We start from the raw sequence: 6,000 nt of genomic DNA on the forward strand, positions 1-6,000 counted from the left end.
CATTGGTAATCTGATCGGGATTGCATTAAATCTGTAAATTGCTTTGGGTAGTACAGTCATTTTCACGATGTTGATTCTTCCAATCCAGGAACATGGTATATCCCTCCATCTGTTTATGTCATCTTTGATTTCTTTCATCAATGTCTTAAAGTTTTCTGCATACAGATCTTTTGCCTCCTTAGGCAGGTTTATTCCTAGGTATTTTATTCTTTTTGTTGCAATGGTGAATGGGAGAGTTTCCTTAATTTCTCTTTCTGCTCTTCCGTTGTTAGTGTATAGGAATGCAAGAGATTTCTGTGCATTAATTTTGTATCCTGCTACTTTACTAAACTCATCAATGAGTGCTAGCAGTTTTCTGGTAGAGTCTTTAGGGTTTTCTATATATAGTATCATGTCATCTGCAAAGAGTGACAATTTTACTTCTTCTTTTCCAATTTGGATTCCTTTAATTTCTTTTTCTTCTCTGATTGCTGTGGCTAACACTTCCAAAACTATGTTGAATAACAGTGGTGAGAGTGGACACCCTTGTCTTGTTCCTGTTCTTAGAGGGAATTCTTCCAGTTTTTCTCCATTGAGAACAATGTTGGCTTTTGGTTTGTCATATATGGCTTTTATGATGTTGAGGTAATTTCCTTCTATGCCCATTTTCTGGAGAGCTTTTATCATAAATGGGTGTTGAACTTTGTCAAAAGCTTTTTCTGCATCTATTGAAATGATCATATGGTTTTTATCCTTCAATTTGTTGATATGATGTATCACGTTGATTGATTTGCGTATATTGAAGAATCCTTGCATCCCAGGGATAAACCCCACTTGATCGTGGTGTATGATTTTTTTAATGTGCTGTTGCAGTCTGTTAGCTAGTATTTTGTTGAGGATTTTTGCATCTATATTCATCAGTGATATTGGTCTGTAGTTTTCTTTTTTTGTGACATCTTTGCCTGGTTTTGGTATCAGGGTGATGGTAGCCTCATAGAATGAGTTTGGGAGTGCTCCGCCTTCTGCAATATTTTGGAAGAGTTTGAGAAGGATAGGTGTTAACTCTTCTCGAAATGTTTGATAGAATTCGCCTGTGAATCCATCTGGTCCTGGGCTTTTGTGTGTTGGGAGATTTTTAATCACTGCCTCAATTTCTGTACTTGTGATTGGTCTGTTCATGGTTTCTATTTCTTCCTGGTTCAGTCTTGGAAGATTGTATTTTTCTAAGAATGTATCCATTTCTTCCAGGTTATCCAATTGATTGGCATATAGTTGCTTGTAGTAGTCTCTCATGATCTTTTGTATTTCTGAGGTGTCCGTTGTTACTTCTCCTTTTGCATTTCTAAGTCTGTTGATTTGCATCTTCTCTCTTTTTTTCTTGATGAGTCTGGCTAATGGTTTATCAATTTTGTTAATCTTCTCAAAGAACCAGCTTTTAGTTTTATTTATTTTTCTTATGGTTTCTTTCCTTTCTTTTTCATTTATTTCTGCTCTGATCTTTACGATTTCTTTCCTTCTGCTCATTTTGGGGTTTCTTTGTTCTTCTTTCTCTAGTTGTTTGAGGTGTAAGGTTAGGTTGTTTATTCGATCATTTTCTTGTTTCTTAAGGTAGGACTGTATTGCTATAAACTTCCCTCTTAGAACTGCTTTTGCTGCGTCCCATAGGTTTTGGGTTGTTGTGTTTTCGTTGTCATTTGTTTCTAGATACTTTTTGATTTCCTCTTTGATTTCTGTAGTGATTCCTTGGTTGTTTAATAGTGAATTGTTTAGCCTCCATGTGTTTGTATTTTTGGCAGTTTTTTTCCTGTAATTGATATCTAGTCTCATGGCGTTGTGGTCTGAGAAGATGCTTGATATGATTTCAATTTTCTTGAATTTGCTGAGGTTTGATTTGTGACCCAAGATGTGATCTATCCTGGAAAATGTTCCGTGTGCACTTGAGAAGAAAGTGTAGTCTGTCGTTTTTGGATGGAATGTCCTATAAATATCAATTAAGTCGAGATGGTCTAATGTGTCATTTAAAGCTTGTGTGTCTTTATTTATTTTCTGTTTGGATGATCTGTCCATTGATGTAAGTGGGGTGTTCAAGTCTCCCACTATAATTGTGTTACTGTCGATGTCCCCTTTTATAGCTGTTAGCATTTGCCTTATGTATTGAGGTGCTCCTATATTGGGGGCATAGATATTTACCATTGTGATATGTTCTTCTTGGATGGATCCCTTGATCATTATGTAGTGCCCTTCCTTGTCTCTTTTAATAGTCTTTACTTTCAAGTCTAATTTGTCTGATATGAGTATTGCTACTCCAGCTTTCTTTTGACTTCCATTTGCATGGAATATCTTTTTCCATCCCTTCACTTTCAGTCTATATGTATCCCTTGGTCTGAAGTGGGTTTCTTGTAGGCAGCATATAGAAGGGTCTTGTGTTTGTATCCATTCAGCCAGTCTGTGTCTTTTGGTTGGAGCATTTAATCCATTTACATTTAAAGTGATTATTGACATGTGTGTTCCAATGACCATTTTCTGAATTGTTTTGGGTTTGTATTTGTAGGTGTTTTCCTTTTCTTGTGTTTCCTACTTAGAGAAGTTCCTTTAGCACTTGTTGTAAGGCTGGTTTGGTGGTGCTGAATTCTCTTAACTTTTGCCTGTCTGGAAAGCTTTTGATTTCTCCCTCAAATCTGAATGAGATTCTTGCTGGGTAAAGTATTCTTGGCTGTAGGTTTCTCTCTTTCAGAACTTTCAGTATATCCTGCCATTCCCTTCTGGCCTGCAGAGTTTCTGTAGAAAGGTCAGCTGTTATCCTGATGGGTTTTCCCTTATATGTTGTTTGTTGCTTTTCTCTTGCTGCTTTTAATATTTTTTCTTTGTGTTGAATTGTCGTTAGTTTGATTAATATGTGTCTTGGTGTATTTCTCCTTGGGTTTATTCTGTATGGGACTCTCTGTGCTTCTTGGACTTGGTTAATTATTTCCTTTCCCATGTTGGGGAAGTTTTCCACTAGAACCTCTTCAAATATTTTCACAGACCCTTTCTTGTTTTCTTCTTCTTCTGGGATGCCTATAATTCGAATGTTGGTACGTTTAAGGTTATCACTGAGGTCTCTGAGGCTGTCTTCTAGTCTTTTTATTTTTTTATCTTTTTCCTGCTCTGTGGCGTTTATTTCTTCCATTCTATCTTCCAATTCACTTATTCGTTCTTCTGCCTCAGTCATTCTGCTGGTTAGAGCATCTAGAGTATTTTTAATTTCAGTTATTTTGTTATCCATTGCTGTTTGTTTTTCTGAGTTCTTATGAACTGTTTCTTGTACTTTCTCTAATTTGTTATCGAGATTTTGTATCATTTTTACTATCATTACTCTAAATTCTTTTTCAGGCATTTTTCCTATTTCCTCCTCATTTATTTGGTCTTGTGGGTTTTTTTCCTGCTCCTTTGCCTGCATGGTGTTTCTTTGTTTCCTCATGGTTGTCCAAGCTTTTGGGGTTGCTTGTCCTGGTGATAGAGGTGTTTATAGAAGACTGTCCAAGCCTCAGACTAATGTCCAAGTATTGGATTAGACGAATATTCAGTCTAGGAAACACATACCTTCCTGCCCCCAGTGTTGATGCGAAGGGGCGTCAGAAAGGGGTCGAAGATCATGTGACTAGTCTCTATGTTAACTGGAGACTGCCGTTTCCCCACAGAGCAAAGATTCCAAGCTGAGTTCACCAGTCCCCAGAAAGAAGGAACTGGGACAAAGCTTCCCTGGACCACCTCCTTGTATGCCCACCAGCCTTCATGGATTTTTGGTGAATTTTGTTGAGCTGATATGCAGACGATGAAATTGGCTTGAAGAAGAAAAAGCACCTCCCAGACTATTTCCATCCTCTGATTCTCATTCCAAGTGCATCACTCGACGGGAAAATGGGGGGAAGGGGGAAGCTCCACACGGCACATACACATGTACACAAACACACACTTCCTAACGAGTGCACACTCGCACTCCCACCTGACAGCCAGCCAGGGACAGTCACTCCAAGATCAATATCGCAGTTTGAATTGTTCCTGCAAATCTCCTCTGGGGCTCGACGGATGTGTGCCCCAGATGTGCTGACACGTCCGATGCCTCGCTGCCCGGGAGGTCTCCCCGCTCGCGGGTCTCTGCTCGTTGCACCTATTTACACTTTTTAAGTAAAGTAAATTTTCTAAATAAAACTTTGAAAAAGATCAATTTTGTTTTTTAAGAAAGAGGATTGAACCACCTATAGCTTTGGTATTTCTGCAACTGGGTTGGTCTAATTTTAATTCTATTACATCTTCATGAATAAAACATAAAGCAAAACTTCTGTCACTAACACTAAATCCCTAGTGAGTATAAATTAGTATTTTTTTAAAGTAAGTGATGTTAGTTTTATTTTTTTATTTTATTTATTTACTTATTTATTTATTGGCTACGTTGGGTTTTCATTGCTGCACATGGGCTCTCTCTAGTTGTGGTGAGCAGGGGCTATTCTTCATTGTGGTGCACAGGCTCCTCACTGTGGTGGCTTCTCTTGTTGTGGAGCACAGGCTCTAGGTGCGTGGGCTTCAGTAGTTGTGGCACACGGGCTTAATTGCTCTGCAGCATGTGAGATCTTCCCGGCCCAGGGCTCAAACCTGTGTCCTCTGCATTGGCAGGTGGATTCTTAACCACTGCGCCACCACGGAAGCCCTGAGTATAAATTAATATTAAAAGAAAAGGTATTTGGGCTTGACACCATTATTTTCTGTTATTCCAGGTGAAAATATAGTAAGTGCAGTGTCTTTGTCAGTTCATGTTGCCATTATACCAAATATACCAGAGACTGGTTGGCTTTGACAGCAAATATTTATTTCTCACAGTTCTGGAGGCTGGAAGTCCAAGATCAAAGTGCCAGCAGATCTGATGTCTGATGAGAGCCCACTTCCTGGTCTGCAGACTGATGCCTTCTCATTGTATCCTCACATGGCAGAAAACAAAGAGAGAGGAAGCAAGCTCTCTCCTGTCTCTTCTTATAAGGGCACTAATCCCATCATGAGGACTCCACCCTCATGGCCTTATTAGCTCTCAAAGGCTCATCTCCAAATACCATCACATTAGAAATGAAGGTTTCAACATATTAATTTGGGGGGTGTGGTGGAGACAAACTTTCAGTCCATAGCAGGCAGGGAGAGGAAAAAGTCTCCCTGACATAATAAGGCCAAGGTTAGAAGAAATATAAATTTCTTATCTGGAGGGATAGCATGTTTGACTTCAAATAGTTGAGGACAAAATTAACCAGACTGTAAAAGTCCTTCTTTTATGCACAGAACCACAGTTTACAACCACTGCTGTCCCTACCCCACGCCAACCTCTTGTGGAGCCATTCCAGTTATGATATCAAAGGTGTCTCTCTCTTTTTTTTTTTTTTTTATTTGCTTGTGCCAGGTCTTAGTTGTAGCTGGCAGGCTCCTTAGTTGTGGCATGTGAACTCTTAGTAGCAGCATGCATATGGGATCTAGTTCCCTGACCAGGGATTGAACCTGGGCCCCCTGCATTGGGAGCACAGAGTCTTAACCACTGTGCCACCAGGGACGTCCCTCAAAGGTGTCTCTTTTAAGCCAAGTTCTCTCTATAGAGCTGTGTGGAAGAGGAAGCCACACTAAACTTTACTCTGATAACCAAAACTTCAACATTTCTTAGACACAAGAAAAAGACTGGAGTTTGTTCATTCTATAGGAAGAACTAGCAAATCCTAGAAGTGTACATGGGGAGAGTGGGGGCGGGGTGGGGTGATGCAGAGGGAGTTAGCCAGAAGTGAGGAAAGTTAGAAAAGAGGAAGTATTTTCATGAGCTACCTGTTTTATCTCACCCCCAACTAGGTGTACTTCAGTACAGTTTGATGCTAACCACCAAGATGCAGTATGGGATCCCACAGGGTTAGGGCTCATTGTCCCACAAGACTGTCTTTACAGACACCATGCACAAGTGAGGTCCCCAGGCACCCACATTTCTGACCAGCTGCCTGCAAACTCAGGGGTGCCCAT

The sequence above is a fragment of the Hippopotamus amphibius genome, chromosome 9, assembly GCF_030028045.1.
Source record: "Hippopotamus amphibius kiboko isolate mHipAmp2 chromosome 9, mHipAmp2.hap2, whole genome shotgun sequence".
Taxonomy (NCBI): domain Eukaryota; kingdom Metazoa; phylum Chordata; class Mammalia; order Artiodactyla; family Hippopotamidae; genus Hippopotamus; species Hippopotamus amphibius.